We start from the raw sequence: 22,184 nt of genomic DNA, 5'->3' as shown, positions 1-22,184 counted from the left end.
GAGACGTCAAGGGACGTCATACAGGTATAACGTCCTGAAAATCGTACCCAGGTACCTTCATAATGCCAAATTTTACAGATCAAGTGGTGTGTTCCCGAGCTGGACGACGGCAAGCCTGAGCATGGAGTCAGTATGAATGCACCTTTTAGAATGTACAGTAGGATGATTTTAATTAGCCAGGGATCTTTCCTAGATAGTGGTCCCCACGGGTCTTAACCTGGCATGTAGCCTATCCATCTTCGCGGCGTGTTTAGTACAATCCCGTTGGGGGTTACCGTAAAAACATAAACAAAAGACTGTAAATATCATAAAGATAATGACCCCCAAGAAATATTAGTCCTAGATAACGACCCCCGAAAACCCTTGGGGGTCAGTGTCTAGGAAAGATCCTAACCTATCTCCCCTTCTGTATTTCCCATATTTACCTTCTGTTATTTCTTGCGAATGAACACTGTATTCTTTGAAAGCTTGAATTTCAAGTCAATGGCCCCTGTGGGCTTGTTCCACATGAATAGGGTTCATCTTCTGAGAAACAATAACCACCATACACTACTCTACAAAGCAGGCCAAAGGGGGTGACTTTTTATTGCAGTAATATATCAGAAATAAGGCTTGTACATGCTAGAAATCGATCTATCAAATCAGGCTTATTTTAGCTGTTCGCTGCTATATACCAGTTACCACTTTGCCATGAAATAATAGGGCGCTGTGGGTCACAATGCGGCCCAAAAGATAGCGGGATGGGCAACCTCGCTATTTAAAGAGGTGGGTTTTTCTTCTGCTGATATCTAATCGGTGCTGGTTTCCTTTTGTAATTTCAGATCAAAGCTTTCTTACTGTAGTTCAGCCACTGTATTAGTGTTTGTCTTTCCTTTGACTACTTTGTGTGTTTTTCTTTATTCCTTGGCATCTAAGTTTGCTTTTCACCTCCTCATCCTCGTCCGATTTCTCTGTGAAATGCGAGGAGGAGATATGTTCATACCATGAGCAGTAATGTCTTTTCTGGCCCTTAGTATGAGAGCTCGCTTCACTGGCTTCTAAAAACACCTTTTCTTTGGCATTTGTAACTAAATGCGCCTGTCTTTGGTATTAATGACTAAATGCGCGGGTTTACTTATCGTTTTTCTTGGCCAATAATTACTGAATTACTGGCTGACTGGCGCAACATATTTTCATGCTTATAATCACTAAATGTAATTTTTCCTTAGTTTTCGGTTGCCTGATGCGCATCTTAACTTTTAGTTGCTACATCTGCAATCTCCTCGGCTTTTACCCACTATATGGTGGTTTTCTTACTTCTTGTTAAAAATGACAATGTTCTTGACTTTCTGTAATTGTATGCGCATATTCTTACGTCAGTGGATGCGATACTAATTTCGGTTTTGCGCAACAGCAGCGAAAAAAAAATTTTTAAGTCAATCCTTGATACTACCCCCATTAACCCTTTCATGAGGGTACTACCCCCGGTTCCCCAACTCCCCCAACCTCAGTCCCCAAAAGATACCCCCTTTCAAATTCCCAACCCCTCCCTTTGATTCCCAGTACTTCAACCACGCTACAGGCCCCTGTGGTATTCTCTCCCTGCCCCCGTCACTCCCCCGACACTCTGCATGAAATCTCCCTCCATAATTCTCCCCTTCCCCATCCCCTCCCCTCCCCTCCCCATCCAGTGACACCCCTATTAGCTATTCCCCTTCATGCGCCCGACCTTCCAAGATAGCACGGAGGGCCTTTTACTGCTGACGAATAATAAACCTGGGATTTAAAAGTTGCACTGGGCAGCAGGGCATGAAGCTGAGCTGGCTGGGGGCAGAATTCCATGCCCATGTCGTCATTGTCTGCGGTGAAGAATTTTCTTAATTAATGCTTTACATCAAGGAAGTAGTGAAAATGTTACTAGTAGTTATTGAATGCTGCTTGGATTATTATTATTATTATTATTATTATTATTATTATTTATTATTATTATATGAAAGAATATAATACTTGCTCAGCTGTTGAATCATGTTTCGATAACAGTAATTATTATTATCATTACTTTATCGATATCATTAATTTCCGTTCCTCCACGTGCATTTTATGTCATGCCCCATATAAGAATATATAAAATACTCGAGATACCATCGATGTGGATGAATGAAGAGAAAGAAAGTGCGTGTGCGTGTTTCGACAATATGTGTAAGAAAATAAGTGCATGGCAATAAAAGAAGATAGCGACAAAAAATGTAGAGACTGATATAAAGAGGAGATTAGTAAATAAAAAAGTAGAAAAAAAAGAGATGAAGAAGAAAAAGAGAGGGATTATCAGGATGGGGGGGGGGGAGGGGGAGGATAGAGCGAAAAAAATGAGAAGCGTTATCAAGAGATAAAAACAAAAGACTGAAAATAGAAGCAAAACAATAAAGAAGAAGGATTAGCGAGAGATAAACTGCGCCGCAGAAGAGAAGAAGGAATAAGGAAGAGGGTCGAAGAAAAGAAGGATAATAAGGGAAAGAAATCTCAGTAAGACGCAACAGTCCACAATTGCCCGACAAATCTTCAAGGGGATTTTCCCGCCAAAAAGGACAGCTAAACGACCGGGTCTGTTTTTTTTTCGTCATCTTGCTGTTTGTTTACTGTTTGTTCTTGACTCGCTGACAGAGCTGAATCTTTTTCATTTTCGTTTTTTCTCCGGAAGAATTGCGAAGGTTTGGATGGCATGTTCTGTATTATAAAAAATGATTGTATCACTGATTTATTTTAGCAGGGGTAGGCCTATCTTCTTTTTTCTTTCTGTTACTATCAGTATATGATGCGATGTTTATAAATTATAGAAAATATGCGTGTTAATAGATATACTGTATCGTTATCATAAGGATGATAATTTAGTTTGCATGGGCACGTATTAGCACGAATAACCTGTTTTGTCTTGTAAGTGCAGCAATTAAATATGCCTTTTTATATATAAAATTCTCTCTCTCTCTCTCTCTCTCTCTCTCTCTCTCTCTCTCTCTCTCTCTATATCATCGATCTAATGATTTAACAGCCACCCAAACACATGCATATATATATATATATATATATATATATATATATATATATATATATATATATATATAGATTTATGTATACTTATATACACACACACACACATATATATATATATATATATATATATATATATATAGACACATGCATAGATACATATATATACATACGTACATATATATATATATGTGTGTGTGTATGTAGGCTATGTATGTATGTATGTATGTATGTATGAATGTATGCATGTAGTCTATGTGTGTATGTATGTCAATCATCGAATGAGAAACCCCCAGTTTCTCGGCCATGAAACAAAAGAAACAAGATGCAAAACAATTTGCTCAACGAAGGAGATCCGGTTGCCTAGCTAGTTAGCCCAAAACTGCTGTCCCTGCGCGCGCGCGCAGTTCGTATGCGTACATGTATGTGTATGTCGCACGAACTTCTGTTATTATTATTATTATTCAGAAGATGAACCCACAGGGGCCATTGACTTGAAATTCAAGCTTACAAAGAATATGGTGGTCATTAAAACGGAAAATATAGATTAATAGATAAATAAAAATGTATTAAAGGTTGAGAGTAACCTTAAATCGCTTTTCCTCAACCAACTGCCTAATGGAATAGCATTTGTATTTACAGAAATTTAATCAGATTTACAGCTGCCTTCACATTTCTAATAAAATTACTGTTGTAGCATTTTAAACGTTCTGTTGTTCATTCCGCTGTTAGGGTATTTTTTTTTATATTTATCTTTACGATCGTTTGTTTCTTAGCAAAGTTTGTAAAGATTTATACGATTTTTAAAAGAAAGCAACAATTACGCAGTACAGAGTGTGGGTTCGAGACTGGCTCTGGATCTTTTATGTTCTATTGCTTGGTTTATTAATATTGTCACTCATTTGTTTTTCAGTAGACCATAGTTTCCTGATGTTTGTGAAGGAAACTGTAATTTATGATTAGTCTTACTATTCTTATTCAGAAGATGAGCCCTGTTCACATGGATTAAGCTCACAGGAGCCATTGACTTGAAATTCAAGCGTCCAAAGAATATGGTGCTCATTAGGAAGTAAGAGACGGTAAAGGGAAATACAGAAAGAAGAAATCTCACTTATTAAAAAGAAAATAGTAAAGTAATGAATAGATAAAAATATATTTTAATTCAAGGAAAATAGCATTAGGGTAGTAATGCATTGCATCTTTGCTTGAACTTTTGAAATTCCAATAGCACGACATCCCCAGGGAGACTGTTCCACAGTCCAACGCTAGATTTTACTATTATATTCTTGGTTTTGCATGCTAAATGAAAACGTGGGATGTGTAGAGTATTGATGGAATTTTCCACCCCTAATGTGTGTGTATATATATATATATATATATATATATATATATATATATATATATATATATATATATAATATATATAATAATCGTATATATATAAATATATAAATGTATGTATATACAACATTAAATATATGTATATATACACACAAGTGTATATATATATATTATATATATACCTGTATATATATGCATATATGTGTAGACATATAGATATATAGATATAATTATACGTTTATATATGTGTGTGGACATACATAGAGTATATTATTTGTAGACCAGATGGTGCCTTTTTTTTGGTTAGCAAGTGCTTATGGGATGAGGTTGCTAGCCCCATCCCTGCGCCAATTTGCTGCAAAGGGCCTTTTCGTGGTGGTCACCATCCAAGTACTGACCAGATCCAAATTAGCTAATCTTTGCTGATGGTGCTGTGGGCTGAACACCTGTAAATTTATCGTTCTTGCAATGAGACTGATAATGTAGACTATGAGTACAACTAAAGAAGGGAAAAAACATAAACAAATGAATAAGTCATCAGCGGATCCCAGTAAGTGTGAATACCCTTTTATCTTATCGCAGGTAAGCGAGAGGTTTTATCACCAAAATAAAGATATGGGCGAGATAAGAGTTCAGCTGTTTCGCTCGTTTTGTTATCGAACGAGTATATTGATAAGAGATCCCTTTAATCTACAGCTATAATACTACTAGAATACAGTGCCGATTCTCAGCTGGGTCGACTGTGAGCCAGCGGGCCCGGACCTCCTGAATGCTGTCCCCTGGCCGCTAGCAGTGGATGGTGAAGAGCTGTTGGAATGGAGACCTACTCAGGAAGTAAGGGGGTGCACGCAGTGCGGAAGCGAATAGTGTTTGTAGGGAGATTTGATAAGCTGCTGATGAGCAGCTTGTCAGATGTAGATATACGTAGATGTATGAAAGCTTTTTGTGCTGAAAGTTCATCCTCGATTCAGCTGTTATTATACAAATGAGGAGATGATCACTGTGCTGCTATTTTTGTTAAGCCATCCCTAGTTAAGGGTAAAAAATTTGATACACGCACACACACACACACACACACACACACACACACATATATATATATATATATATATATATATATATATATATATATATATAATGCATGTGTGTATGTATGTACCAACTCTATAGTCACCACAGCTTTCGATTTATCTATTATCTAAATCTGTGATATGATCGTTATCATATCTTCGATGAATAGTAACTGATACGCGAAGTCCTCTGTTGACTGCAAATTTAGGAAATTCGCAAATTTATGAATGCCGTAACCTATGGAGAGGAAAACGTGATAAAAAACGAGGAGTGGCTGCTGCAGGATTCGGTTGCCTTCTGTAAATCTGTTGTATATAAGCTGGGTCGTCGTAGATCCCTCGTAGGAGTTCTTTTTGGTGCGTGCCACGCCCCCATGGAAAAGGGTGACTTGAGGGGATATGTGGGTGGGTGGTGGGTTGGCGCGTGGGTGGCGGTGAGTTTCCAGTTAGCGCCGAAACTTCGTTCCCTTCATCAACATCTCGTACGTCTGTTTCAACCTTAACTTGTTTCCTGACACGTTCAGTGTTTGCTGTCAAAACTTCTTCCCTTGTTATAATTATCATCGGTTCAGGAGAAGTTCGAATTAAATAGGAAATTCTAAAGCTTACCGGTAACTTGATCGCCTTATGACCTTAGCTTCTTCTAGGAGTAAGTCCATTCTAGTGAGTTTTGCTTCTTTATTTTCCTTCAGAAAAACATAAACATTTGTAAAGTTATTTAAGGACAGTCGCGTCGTTTGAGATGCTTTTTAAAGTTTATCTCCCCGAAAAGCATTGGTGTAATCATTTCAAAACAAAACCGCAATTTCCAAAAATCCAAAAATTTCGCTAGTACTAAAATTGGATTATGATGACATAGATGTTGATGCGGGAGCCAGGCAGTCTGATATTATAAATTGTCGTACCGCAGATAATGTATGCGAAAACTTGCGACACGGCAGCGTCTGGCGCTAACCGGAACCTGCATTCTCTGATTACTTTGTAGAACCCATCGGCATTGCCATATTTCCCTCCAATTATTTTTTTAAGGTCAAAATAGCCCCTCCGGATCCCGGCGAAGATGGGCATCAACCGCCTGGCAGGAACGGTCAAGCCTCGGGCGAAATGGGCAAGCCCATCTCCAGCACCAAGTAGTAACACTTCTTTATCACCTGACCCCTTTATTTAGACCCCGATATTGCAATCCCTTGCACCTCCGGTTACAAAATTCAGCGATATTGTGCAAAATGTCATTTATATTTAGTATTTGCTTTCCGAAATCATCTTATTCGCCTGTGTATCCACTTAAACTACCCAAATAGACGTGGCATGGGAGTGCGCGGGCTCGTAACTCCACGCTTTTTCTCCCCATCTGCAACGGGCCAATCAACATCCATAGCATGACGTAGTGCAGAAGCTGGCGCCAATCAGCTCGCCTCGAGATGACATCATAGTTAAAAATAGCCCGGTATATAAATTGGGTGCCGTAGAGGCGGGAATCAGTGGCCTAGTGTGCAGTGAGATGGTAGGGCGTAGGGGCGGTTTGGAGCGGGGTGTGTATGACCAATTTGGATATATACCTCCTCACCAGGTTACAGGGTACACATTGTACAGAGAAAGAGGAAAAATCGGTACAAAGCTTTGATAGAGCTGCAACTTAAAGGTAAGTTATAACGAAAATGTCAGAGAAAAAAAATTTATTTCGAACTTTGTCACGTGTCACGCGAAAGTTTCGCTACAAATACCTGGTGAGGATGAGAAGAAAAAAAAGGATGAATAAGGATATGCAATTAAATATCATCATCGGAGGGATTAGGGTTAATCTCTCTTTATTAAGATTAAACAGGAAACGTTCAGTCACGTCTAATCACTTATCAGTAATTATGATAGTTTTTCAACCTGTTTCCTGGGGAAAACTCAGGGTCTTGGACGTCAAGTCAAAAATTGTTTTAATGAGATCGCTGAGTCGTGAGTTATCTTACCTTTATGTTTAAGTCTCTCTCTCTCTCTCTCTCTCTCTCTCTCTCTCTCTCTCTCTCTCTCTCTCTCTCTCTCTCTCTCTCATTTTCTTGAAACATATTCCATAATTCATCATCAGTTTTTCTGCGGTCGCAGTTTACAAAACGTGTATAATAGTATTTGAAAAAATATATGAATATGCGAGCAACGACGTCTTATATTTGATATGGGATAATTTGTAACCTACGATAAAAATACACATATCTAGCTGCGTGCACACTAACAGCCGTGTAATATTTTTTATATACCGTGTAGTGCCTTGAAACCAAAGCACGGTAAATTGTAGAGTAATTATCCAATTTTTTAATTTGTAAAAAAGAAGCTTAGTTGAGTGGCAATACTGTAATATTCCCATAAGCAACACACGCACACATTTATTTATAAATATATATATATATATATATAAATATATTTATATATATATATATATATACATACATACATACACACAGTATATATATATATATATATATATATATTTGTGTATACATATATATAATAATTATATATATTAGATGCACTGGTTATTTTTTTATCAGATTCGTATGTAATGTTGATCTCCACAAAACCTTCTAAATTAACCCTTGTCACTACTAAGCCTAGACGTTGAGAGGGCTTTGTGGTTATTAACGTTACATGCATATATATATATATATATATATATATAATATATATATATGCATATAATGTGTATATATATATGTATATATAGTCTATATATTTATATGTGTATGTACATATATATATAACTTGATTCATCTTGAACGAGGAATAGGAGAATAAAAGTAAAAGCAACAGGCGACCGTTCTGAAAGAGAAATAGAAGCAAATGAACGCAAACAGTTCCCCAGTTGTTCGCGACGCCTCCCGCGGCGAGGAATCATCACACGGCGCGGCGAGCAGGAATTCTCTCGGCTTCGGCGGAACAACTACAGATGATTGCTAAGCTTCCTCGCTCGCGTCGCTCGCCGTTCCACACCTCTCGCCTTTGGAGCGCAGGAACTTTTTGTTCTTGCTTGATTAGGAACTGCGATTTTCTCTGTCTGAAGGACTTTCCTGATGGTTCCTTATTTCTGGCGCTTGTTATTTACATAGATGAGAAAAAAGAGGTTTTTTGCTTGCTTCAGTTAGCTGACCAAGTGCGATGTTATCGATTAAAGCTTCTTTTCATTATTTCTTTGACTCATGCAATTTTTAAATACAGTAAGAGAGAGGGATGGAGTTTTAGTATAGAAATATTATTTGAGGTTTTGGTAATGATAGGTTTTCAATTGAGTCCATAGGTCCGCACCAGACCTTTGAACCCGCTAGCTGAAAACTAGCTTCATCTAAGCCAGTTGACTTTATGGCCCAAGTAATCCAGTTCATAACAGGCAAATTTGCACTTAGGGTGATCATGAAGAAACTCAAGTCATTTTCCATGTGTATTTCAAATAAACCTTCCATCCTTCAAGAGGCAGTTTGCCTATGGCTTCCTTTGGGGTTAAGTTCTGTTGTTCCCCCTCCCCCCCTTTTTCCTTGGATCAAGGTGCCAGTCACGTCGGCTCTTACAGCGAAACAATTTAGCGTAGTTTAATTTGGGTAATTTTACTATATATGGTTGCAGTATTAACGATTGATTGTATATTTTATATATGTACGTACACACACACACACACATATATATATATATATATATATTTGTATACATATATATATATATATATATATATATATATATATATATATATATATATATATATATATATATTTATATTTATGTGGGTCTGTTGATGTAAGTATATTTAAACAATAAAATTTCACCTAATTACGGTAGAAAAAATAGTTATATTTTTATGTTTTGTGTTCACTTATTTAAAACTAGACAAAAAAAAAAGTAACGTAAGATGAGTTACAGTAAATAGAAACAAAGAGAATAACTGTTTTCTGTCAAAGATGTTTATCTTTGCAATTTCTGATATTTTATCATCATTTTGACCATCCTTATTTTCGATTAAGAAATGCAGAATTGCTTGACATGTTAAGGATCAAGTCAATATTAAATTAATATTATTTCTTAAAATTGCACTGGATTTACAGTAGTTTTACGTTTGGTTTCTCCTTATTTCGTTTTGTGTTTCGTTTAATATACTAATGTTTTCGTTTACTTTAGATTATTTATTTGGACAATAACAGTTTTCGACTGAAGATATGCATTTTGTACAATTTAAAACAACTGTAACAATTTTTTTTCAGATTTTCAAACCATTTTTAGGCAAAAAATATGTTCTAAATTTCTCTTATTTTTCATTAAATAGATGGAACTTTTCTAACATTACCTTGCAAAGTATATATATATATATATATATATATATATATATATATATATATATATATATATATATATATATATATTTGCATTAAATTCTGGAAACCTTTATACACAAAAAAATAAACATTAAGCACTATAATACTTGATAAACTTCAGAAACATTAAGCGTGAACGTGAAAAACGAATCCCGTGATTCTTTATATGCAATAAAAGAATAAGTCAAAGACCGTTCCTGTTGTAATGACAAAATGTCCTTTACTGACAGTGTTACACACACACACACATATATATATATATATATATAATGTGTGTACATATATATAATTTATATATATATAACACATATATATACACATATGTATATATTATATACTACATTAATACACATATATATATATATATATATATATATATATATATATATATATATATATACGTATATATATTAATACACACACACACATATATATATATGTGTGTGTATTAATATTTATACGTATATATATATGTATTAATGTATATAATATATATATATATATGTGTATATAATATATGATTATATATATATATATTTATATATATATATATATATATATATATATAATATATATATATATATATATATATATATATATATATATATATTATATATATATATATATATATATATATATATATATATATATATATATATGTGTGTGTGTGTGTGTGTGTGTGTGTGTGTGTGTGTGTGTGTGTAACACTGTCAGTAAAGGACATTTTGTCATTACAACAGGAATGGTCTTTGACCTATTCTTTTATTGCATATAAAGAATCACGGGATTCGTTTTTCACGTTCACGCTTAATGTTTCTCAAGTTTATCAAGTATTATAGTGCTTAATGTTTATTTATTTTTTTTGGTGTATAAAGGTTTCCAGAATTTGATGCAAGAGGAGAGAGAGAGAGAGAGAGAGAGAGAGAGAGAGAGAGAGAGAGAGAGAGAGAGAGAGAGAGAGAGAGAGAGGTTCACTGCTTGATCTCTAAAATTGGCGTGACAGAAACTTCGACGCAAGCAATATATCAGCCCTAAATATTATATAGTAAAAAAAAATACATTCTTGATGAAAAATATGTCATAATTCACACATAGGGATTATAATTCAGAGTTGCCTCCTGCAATCGAGATGTAATTGAACTTATTATGAAGCTTACTGAGGGAGACAGGACTTCCTTCATTATCTGTGTTACAGAGAGGGAGAGAGACAGACAGACAGACAGACAGACAGACTGGATTTTTGTCAATATTGACTACAATATATCAAGAAAACTTGCACCGGCTGCGCCGAAGAACGCGCAAGTATTGTGTCGTAGGAAAGATAGGGGACTAAGAATAAAACGAAATAACATTTTGATTAAAGGAAATAATCTGTGACAGATAATTTTGATACCTTTTATGATACATTCATGAAAAAACAAAAATAATGTGGAATTATATCAGCGTATACGAAAAAGTATTTGGCCTGTTCAGTATTGCAGATAATAGAGAAAACTAAAAATTAAGATACCAATTTTACATAAAGAAGAAAACATGATTTTGTGATAAAAGGAGGGAAAAATTATACGTTTCATGACAAAGAAACAGAAGATTGAAACTAAAATATAATTCCAAAAGGAAATAAATAAATTAATCCTCTTTTTGATGTTGACGACAGTTGTCTTATAAATATATAGGTAAAAATTATTTAAACAGGATTATTTTACAAAATATTTGCTTTCTACCTATAAACAGTCTACTTACAAACTTGATTGTTAGAACCACAGAGAGAGAGAGAGAGAGAGAGAGAGAGAGAGAGAGAGAGAGAGAATTACCTGCAACCGTTTTTAAAAGGAAAATATGAAAACCAGGAAGTGAATTTTGTTTGCTTACGTGTGAATGCACAACCCACCCCCACCCCATCAAAGAAAGAAGCACGCACAAGCAGAAAAGGAAAACACTTGTATTGATAGAAACCACCCAAGTTCAGCGTGCTGTGGTCTGGGTTATGAATACCATAAATGCGGGATCATAATTCTCTGTTAATTGTTGATGAGGAAAAGAAAAAGCTGTCAGGAGAATTGATAAGAAAAAAACAAGTGAGACTCCAGGAAAAATCATAAGAAAGGATTGAATAATCCTTCAGGGGGAATTCACAGAAAGGGTTAGTAATGCTCTCTGGGGAATTCATGGGAAAGGATAAATGTTTTCAGAAGAATAAAAAAAAAATGCTGTAAGAGTCCATAAACAAGTTTAGTATCGCTAGAAGGACACATCGTAAATAAGGGTAAAGAACGCTTTCAGGTTCAAAATTAATACAAGTAGATAATGTTATGGGGAGAAATGAAATGTATATAATGCTTTAGGGCGGATTTAGTCAAGAGTAAATATTATTTCCAGGAAAATTTGCAGTAGTGTAAAAAAATTACCGTAGGAGAATGTAAGGAGAAGGCCAGTATAATGATTTAAAGAGAATTCATAAAGGCGATATATCGTACTTGATGGAGAATCCATAAAAAAAAAGTCAAGTAATGATTTAAAGAGAATTCTTAAAGAAAGCGGTTCATAAATAAGGGGAAAGATGCTCTAAAGAGAATTCATAAATAAGCGTCAATGATGATTTAAGAAAAATTCATGCAAAAACAGTATAATTATGGGAGGTCACCGAGCTCTTAAATGGTAAAAAGGTTTGGCCAACATATGGTTTATTTGATATGTTCATCATGGTAGTTATCTGATTACAGTGTTCTTCTCAAGTCTATTGTTTTTGCTTCTTCACAAATGAACGTTGTAGTCTGCAAAGCAATGCTCTATTTCGGCGAGGTCATATGAGCGGTTGCATATTTTGAATATTAATAATAGTTGCAATAGCAATAGTAAAATGTGCTTAACTTCGATAAATTGCTTTCTGTTTTCATTTTGTTGCTATAATTATATTGTCGTTCGAAGCATTTCTGACATTACACTTAAAGCATAAATATTGCATTAACTTTTCCCGCTGAAGCCACTTTCTTGTAGGCTTCTGTTATTGAAAAAAAAAGTAGTAGTTATGTCAGCTTATTACCTAACGATTTATTCTTGGACACAATACTGCGAGTATTGATGTCATGTTATATTTGGCATTAGGATGATATATAGATGCAATTTTATTTTTTGTATATAATAATATTGTATATAATTTTGTAATATTGGCACAAAAAGAGTAAGGTTTAGGATGATTCTAACTATGCACTTACACATGCAAGATATTAGTGGTAGTTGTAGCTTGATATAGTTAAAAAACAAAGAGTTACAAATCTTAAACGCCCATAGTAATAATAGTAATCGTAATAACATATTAATGGACGCAGTAATTCGACGTTTATGAGCAGTAAAAACTGTGTCAACATTGTGAGGCGCTCTACAGTTCAATTGTGGATTAGCGTAGCAGCATTTATAGTTTGAGTTCCAAATCATAAGGTACCTGCAGTTCTTTTGTAGACTCAGTCAGATACAGGGAAGTAACAGAAACATGAGATAAGCATTATCAGTATAACTAGTACAAGGATTTTCGAACTGCACATTCACTGACGGAAAAATAATGAAGATAGCAGCAGGAGTAGCACTGTTAGACTGGAATAGTTGTTGAGCTAATGAGAAGTGTAGCTTAAATGAAAATTATATAAATTGTAGTAGCAGTAGAAGTAGTAATAGTAGTAGGGGCAATAGTAATAGTAGTAGTTGCTTTAAACGCCTGCGATACTCAAAGTTGCCAGTCCTGAACGAACATAAACAGCGGGAGATAGTCTTACATCGCAGGAAATCTGTTGTTAGGGGTCAGGTTACAAGACAACCAAATAAGCAAAATTGGAGTAAACTTGTGAGCTCTTAATAGTAAGGGTTGTGTAACAGGTTGTTACACAATACGCTTTCGTTGAGGTTTCTTTCTTGCAAGGGTTTTCTAGATTTGCTTGAATTATGAAGTAACTTGGTTCCTCATCTGTACAGGGGCAAATGGATATGACAGAATTCGCTCATGTCTTACTGTGTTCCCCCTTCCCCATTTGCTTTTAATTCTTTTTCGCCTAAGTTTTGTGAAAATTTCATTTTATCTATTCCGTAGACCTTGACACATCAGCGCATGGAAAAAAAGAGAGAGCCTTTTTACTTAAATATTATTATTTTAGACCATAACTTGACAGGTCAAAGAACCGGGACGAATAGATTTTTGAAGAATAAACCTGGCTATGTTTCGATAAGAAATGGCATAAAAATAATCTTTTTTGTGCTGATAGAATTCAAAACTTCAATATGATCAGATTTATAAGCAGAGCTCAAATGCACTATATAAACATTTAGACGCCCCCGTAAGGATATTCCATCTTTTAATTGCTTCTTCTTCTTCTTCTTCTTCTTCTTCTTCTTCTTCTTCTTCTTCTTCTTCTTCTTATTATTATTATTATTATTATTATTATTATTATTATTATTATTATTATTATTATTATTATTATTATTATTTCTGTATTTTAATTATTGATTGCTATTATTATCAAAACAAACATTCAAGAAACAAGCCCGAAACCCCAGTTACTGACTGGGCAGGCTTTCGTGAGAGAGAGAGAGAGAGAGAGAGAGAGAGAGAGAGAGAGAGAGAGAGAGAGAGAGAGAGTATTCATACAAGCCGAGAGCATCCAGTCGGATGCCAAATAAAAATGAGATAGCTATTCACTACGTTCACAATAAACACGCACTGTGTCAGTTTTAACGGGGATATCAATTACGGTACGGTGGACACGCCCGTCTCAAATGACGGGATGGCATCAGAACGTCATTGGGTATTTATTTACGGGATGCCCCGGGCTTACATTCAGTGCCTTATCTCTCTCTCTCTCTCTCTCTCTCTCTCTCTCTCTCTCTCTCTCTCTCTCTCTCTCTCTCTCTCTCTCTCTCTCTCTCTCAGACTTACGAAGGCTTACTACACCTCTGGTCGGGGCATCGTAGGAAATGCTTTTCCCTCCTCTACCCTTTTTTGGCACATGTACCCAAGGTGTTTTTACTTCTGATACTTATCAGCTAACATCTTCCTCCTTCCGCTTTCGTGCAGTTCTTGGTTATTTTTATATTTATTAGTTTGATAAGCTTGTTGTTATTGTTACTGTTGCTGTAATTGTTTGTTGTTGTTGTTGTTGTTGTTGTTGTTTGTTGAGGTTCAGTTTACTGATTTTATTGTTGTGGGCGATAGTATTGGTGGTGCTGGGATTATCATTGTTAACGTTTTATCGTTGATTGTGGTGTAAACATTGATAATAATAATCGGGACATTAATATATTAGCACTATCACAATTTATTATTACTAATATATACGTATACACACACATATACATATATGCCTGTATATACTGTATACATTATATACATATGCACACATATATACACATATTTATGTGTATATTGATATCTATTATATATATATATATATATATATATATATATATATATATATATATATATATATATATATATATATATATATATATATATATATATATATTATACTTATATATATGCATGCATTTATAGTTTAAGTAGTCGATCGGCTCGGCAGTAGTCCAAGAGGAATAAGAAATATAAACGTGCCTGATACGACAAGAACAAGAGGTCTTGAACCTCCAAAGAATTTTGCTTATTAAAATCGGTGTTCTTGAGTCTATGTGGCTAGTCAGGTATCCAGCTCTCTTGCTTTGCAGTCCCTTACGCTAAGTCACGCCCATATATATTTCATGAATCCTACACACGGAACTCTCGCCCTCTCTATTCCAAGATTTTTTCTCTCTATCGTTTCTTTCTATTCTAAGATCTGTCTCGCTCTCTTCATTCTCTTGCAGTTCTCTCTCTCTCTCTCTCTCTCTCTCTCTCTCTCTCTCTCTCTCTCTCTCTCTCTCTCTAAGATTTTAGTCACTTGCCAGACAGACAGTCTCGAGAAAAGGAAGAATAACAGGATGGCAGAACACAAAACTACAAGCGGTTGCCGAAGCGTAAAAGAACCATATTTTCAAAACAGGTTTGGCTATGGCTGGACGTGTGACACGAATTGAACTTAGAGAGAGAGAGAGAGAGAGAGAGAGAGAGAGAGAGAGAGAGAGAGTTATATTCAAAAGGAAGAGTATTACCAAAGGCAAGGTATGAGGAGAGAGAGAGAGTTGTATTAATGGGGAAGAGTATTACCAAAGATAGGGTATGAAGAGAGAAGAGAGAGAGAGAGAGAGAGAGAGAGAGAGAGAGAGAGAGAGAGAGAGAGAGAGAGAGAAATCTTGTATTAATGGGGAAGAAAAGGATTTGAAAAACTTAGGTTATGATATGCAATATGTAGTGAGAGAGAGAGAGAGAGAGAGAGAGAGAGAGAGAGAGAGAGAGAGAGAGAGAGAGAGAGAGTTGTTATATTCAAGGGGAACAGTATTACCAAAGGCAAGGTATGAAGAGAGAGAGAGAGAATTATATTAATGGGGAAGAGTATTACCAAAGACAGGGTATGAAGAGAGAGAGAGAAATCTTGTATTATGGGGAAGAAAAGGATTTGAAACACTTAGGTTATGATATGCAATGTTTGATGAGAGGTAGAGAGATCTTATATTAATGGGAAGAAGAGAATTTGAAAAAGGTAGGTTATGACAGGCCATATCTGGTGAGAGAGAGAGAGTTATATTCAAGGGAAGAGTATTACCAAAGGGAGGGTATGAGGTAGGAGAGAGAGGGAGAGTTATATTAAGGAGAAGAGTATTACCAAAAACAAGGTATGAAGAGAGAGAGAGAAATCTTATATTAAGTGAGAAGAAGAGGATTTGAAAAAGGTAGGTTGTGAAATGCCATATCTGATGAGAGAGAGAGAGAGAGACAGAGAGAGAAAGAGAGGGATTTATTAAGGCATGTGGACGAGGATAACAAAGGGAAGGTTACGAGTGGAAGGTGTAATATGACCTTTTTGGCTTTATAAGGATTCCTCAGTGAAAATCCTTTTTCTGCTGAAGAAAGGAAAGAATAAGTTGGTTTCGAAGCTCTTGAAGTGGTGTACTTGGTAAATGGTTTTGACAGAGAAGTTATTTCGGGTGACATTTAGCTAGGAAGTCTTCGAAAATGATAATTTAACATTGCTGAATGGATGGCATATTTAGTGACTATGTGGTGTGGTAAGATCTTATCATAGAATACACACACTAAGAGGCTTTTATTTCTAGTATAACAAAGTAATTCTGGTTGTATACTTGTATTATATGTTTATTTTTCTGTCTGCATCTTCATTATAGTAACAATAATAATAATAATAATAATAATAATAATAATAATAATAATAATAATAATAATAATAATAATTATTATTATTATTATTATTATTATTATTATTAATTTCCATTTAATAAGAGTCCAACATCAATGTGAATGTCTTGCAAGCTTCTCTGTACCACTCAGTATGAATATGACGAAGCCGGAGCTTCAAACACTTGCCTTTTTTTTTGACAGATTATTTGTGGTTAAGTCCATGATCTAATGCCAGGGATCATGTTAGAATGTTTTGTGGAATGTTAACTACGATTTAACTGAGATTGAAAGGTCTTGAATAAAACTTTTGTCGTAGTGTTGGTAGGGGGAGTTGTTTTCCTTAAAATCTTTGCTGTTATGTCAGTTTAAGCGTCGTAGTCAGGCAGTCTTGTATGATCCTATGTAACTTTCGCTTGCAATTTATTTTGGGATGAAGCTAAGGAAAATTTAAAGAAGTTTTTTCATAGGACAAAAGTCGTCATTCATATACTAGTAATGAATATCAGCTGCACATAGAGTAATTGTTGCACCGGTAGTAACACTAATGATAGCAGTAATGACGTCGACAACAAAAGTATTAATGGCGATAGTGGTAGACTTATAGCAGTTATGTTAGTATTATAATTTTTAATAATAACACTAACAATAGTCTCAGCAGTATTGTTTCCGGTGTCTGGTTTTCTCTTGACTCCTAAAATGTGGAATCTCTTGACTCCTAAAATGTGGAATCTCTTGACTCCTAAAATGTGGACATGGAGTCCAACTAAAGAAAGCCGCAGAAGAAACAGACTACAAAAGCGAAGTCCCGCAAACGTTACCCCTTCCGGCCATCCTGACAGGATGCCGTGAGGGACAATCCGGCTCAGCTGTTCAAAGGACACTCGAGTAGGATTGTGACACACGCCACCTCATTCTATTGAGTGGTCAGTTGGCTTGCCCACCGCCCTTAGTATTGGGGAGTTTAGTTGATTTGGGTAGTGCCCGTTACTCAGGATATATACGAGTATTTCAGACTTGACTTCACCCATCTGTTTTGTACAATTATCTCTGCTGGTAAGATTTATGTGTAGCGATACAAAGACACCGATGTTATAGAAGCGCTTGGCACCGAGTTCATTGCCCCTCTTTGATTTATTGAACTGATATGGCAGGTGCTGTTGTTTGTTTCCGAGTCCATACCCTTTCAGTGGAAACGGAATATATATATATATATATATATATATATATATATATATATATATACTGTACATATATATATATAATATATATATATATATATATATATATATATATATATATATATATATATATATATATATATATATATATATATATATATATATATATATATATATATATATATATATATATATATATATATATATACTGTACATACATATGTGTATATAATATATATATATATATATATATATATATATATATATATATATATATATATATATATATATATATATATATATATATATATATATATATATATATATATACACACTGTCCATTTTTCACAGTATAAATTTCTCTCCGGAGAGGAAGGGGGAGTGGTGGCTTCGGAAGGGTGCAGCCTTCTTGCTGTTTAGCAATTTTTGGATGAAGTTGCAAGCCCCAGGCCCTCTTATCTGGATTTCAGCACATGTTACCCATTAACAGCAGGGTTGACTGGTTGGGGTTAGGCTAGGAGTATTCCATAGACCTAGGGAACAGGAGCTGTATACGGCAAGAAACGAATGCCACTTAATTGGCAAGACAGTGAAGTTTAATGATTGGCGTTTGATTTTTTCTCAAGTGGTATTACCGGCAACACAGTAGTATATGAAATTTTTGAGTGGACATCTCACCAGGAAGGAAATGAAGTGCGTCTTGGATTCATAGGATTATGTAACACCCCCAACACACACACATAGGGGCGCACAGAGATTGCATAAGGTTATAAACTGTCCCGTTCCCATACCTTACCAGCACCAATACACCGAGCGATGGAGAACATGAGAAATTAAAAGAAAAAAACAAGAAAGAGTTTCTACCCACTGACATATACAACACCAAATGGGTCAAGCAAAAGTGGAGAGAGAGAGAGAGAGAGGGAGAGAGAGAGAAAAGTGGCCACCTCTGCCGAGACGCTACCTCCAGTGCCACTGCCACCTATCCCGCGAGCTTTCCCTCTCGAGCTAAACATATCTCGGTGTGGCATTAAAACATGCCTCTCCCTCTACCCAGTGCCGCCTCCGCCGTGCCCCGCCTTGCTCTTTGTCATGCCATAGGTGTCACCATCGGCTTCATCACCCAGCTTCACCATCTTCGTCACTTTTATTTTCACCACGGCGATCTTCATTGCCCAGCTTCATCATAAACGTCATCAACTAACTTCACCAACACCATCATTATACTCAGCTTCACCACCATCTTCATCATTCAGTTTCACAGTCACTCAACTTCATCACCACCGTCTTCATCACCTACCTACACCACCGCCATCTCCATTACACAACTTCACCACCATCTATACGAGAGAAACGCGAACTTCGTCCTAAGAGGTGTACCAAAATATTCATCCCTAAACGTTGGTCGGGTCATTGATAAAGATATCTGAGTGTGTGTGTGTGCGCGTGCTTTTAACTTCGTTTGCAAGGTACAAATCATGAGAAGCATGACATTATGCCTCTCTCTCTCTCTCTCTCTCTCTCTCTCTCTCTCTCTCTCTCTCTCTCTCTCTCTGGGAGGCAAACTACGATTCTTGTACTAGTAAAACTTCTCTGGTTATCAATTACTTTTCAGTAACTGAGTACTCATAAGGGCTGGCCTCGTCGAGGTATTCCCCCTTCACCGGAGGAATGGAGGTATCAACAGGGCAATCTCTCTCTCGTTATTCATTCAGATTTAGCCACACACTTATTCTCTTGCAAATTCTCTACTTATATGTTCTCCCTTGTTACAGTTTCAGTCATTATGCAGCAATTGAATTCTTCAGTCTTATTAAATCTGGTTTGGATCCAGTCTCTCGTAATCTCACGAATGGAAGAACCTGCGGTGCCATAGGTTGTTCCACTTGTGAAAGTAAGAGACACTGGATGCAAACCAGAATGAATAAGCCTTAAGAATCCAGTTTCTGCGTGAGAAATGGAGTTGTAATTATGGAGCAGAACAATAGCTACTGAATGAATATCCGAAACAGATTTACAATATTTATCTTGGTCGTTTCCAAATTTCTGAAACAGCCAGACTTGATTTTTACAGATTTTAGATATTTAGAGAATTCATTGTAAAATTAAGTCTTAATTTTTGCAGGAAATTGTTAGTCATATCAATATTACTGGTATTTTGAAAGATTTTTAATCGAAAATTGTATCAGTATTATTCATTTGCTTTTGGCACTCGTGTTTTACTATTATTATTATCATCATTAGCCTTACGAAGGAATTCGATGAAGTTTTCTAAACGAGGTCTTCTTCTATGTATCTGTTTACTTGATCTTACTGAAGGACAGACTGAGTCATATAATGTCATTATGTGTAACATCGTCCTTTGTTCTGTGAATGTTTGAATAAAATTTTTCCTTTTTTTACCTATTTCGTCATGCTTTCTTGCTCTTCATATGTTTCCGTGTCCTGCGAGTATTTTGTTATTCATCTTTATGAGAGTTTTATTCTATTGTATTACCATTAATTCTCTGTCATTGAAGGCACTTTTCCTGTTTTGCTCTTTTTACCATTTGTATAACAGTTTACCCTCAATTCCGACCAATAGTGACTTCTTGCTTACTGTTTATGTGATAATTAAAACGGTTCTTAATGCCATTTTTAACGATACATACGTGGCTATTATTATTATATGATGATTATTATTGTTGTGGAATGCTCATATATAAAAAGAGAGGAAAAAAGTTTAGAATAGAATTATGTTACAATTCGCGTAGAAATAATAAAAGTAAAAAAAGAAAATAACATTGCATAAAGAAACGTAAGTTGGGAAATATATGGTCACTTAGGTGTAGCCAGTGAAATGAAGACGTTAGCATGATATTCTAGTATTTGCTTAGTATTTCAAAAGCATGTTGTACACTACTCAACTAAGGACTGAAAATGAGGTATTCTCAGACTGTGCGGTCAAGAGAATATTACAGGAGAGAATAGTCTCATCTTGAGGTATTCTAAGACTGTGTGGTGAAGGGAATAGTACAGGAGAGAATAGTTTCATCATGAGGTATTCTAAGACTGTGCGGTCAAGAGAATAATAGTACAGGAGAGAGAATCACATCTTGAGGTATTGTAAGACTGTGCAGCCAAGAGAATAATAGTACAGGAGAGAATAATCTCATCATGAGATATTCTAAAACTGTGCGGGCAGGAGAATAGTAGTACAACAGAGAATAGTCTCATCATGAGGTATTCTAAGACTGGGCGGCCAAGAGAATATTACAGGAGAGAATAGTCTCATCATGAGGTATTCTAAGACTGTGTGGTGAAGAGAATAGTACAGGAGAGAATAGTTTCATCATGAGGTATTCTAAGACTGTGCGGCCAAGAGAATAATATTACAGGAAAGAGAATCTCATCTTGAGCTATTGTAAGACTGTGCTGCAAGAGAATAATAGTACAGGAGAGAATAATCTCATCATGAGATATTCTAAAACTGTGCCAGGAGAATAGTAGTACAACAGAGAATAGTCTCATACAAGACTGAGAAGAGAATATTACAGGAGAGAATCATGAGAGCATTCTAAGACTGTGCGGCCAAGAGAATAATATTACAGGAAAGAGAATCTCATCTTGAGCTATTGTAAGACTGTGCAGCCAAGAGAATAATAGTACAGGAGAGAATAATCTCATCATGAGATATTCTAAAACTGTGCGGGCAGGAGAATAGTAGTACAACAGAGAATAGTCTCATCATGAGGTATTCTAAGACTGGGCGGCCAAGAGAATATTACAGGAGAGAATAGTCTCATCATGAGGTATTCTAAGACTGTGTGGTGAAGAGAATAGTACAGGAGAGAATAGTTTCATCATGAGGTATTCTAAGACTGTGCGGCCAAGAGAATAATATTACAGGAAAGAGAATCTCATCTTGAGCTATTGTAAGACTGTGCTGCCAAGAGAATAATAGTACAGGAGAGAA

The 22,184-nt window shown here is 35.6% G+C and overlaps 1 protein-coding gene across 3 annotated transcripts in view; it reads left to right on the top strand.

The window, feature by feature from the left end:
• The window catches only part of LOC136844898 (activating transcription factor 3-like), an 89,808-nt gene that overhangs the window by 13,215 nt on the left and 54,409 nt on the right, over window positions 1-22,184 (top strand). The window contains exon 1 of one of the 3 annotated variants that reach the window (XM_067114206.1): window positions 5,100-5,199. The exons of 1 other annotated variant lie outside the window; for it this stretch is intronic. The gene's annotated coding sequence lies outside the window, so the exon portion shown is untranslated. Of the gene's footprint in view, window positions 1-5,099; window positions 5,200-6,540; window positions 7,078-22,184 lie in introns of those variants that run through there. One more of the 3 variants, XM_067114204.1, reaches the window with a different exon arrangement.

The sequence above is a fragment of the Macrobrachium rosenbergii genome, chromosome 13 (genome assembly GCF_040412425.1).
Source record: "Macrobrachium rosenbergii isolate ZJJX-2024 chromosome 13, ASM4041242v1, whole genome shotgun sequence".
Taxonomy (NCBI): Eukaryota; Metazoa; Arthropoda; class Malacostraca; order Decapoda; family Palaemonidae; genus Macrobrachium; species Macrobrachium rosenbergii.
This window is presented reverse-complemented; position numbering and strand designations above follow the sequence as displayed.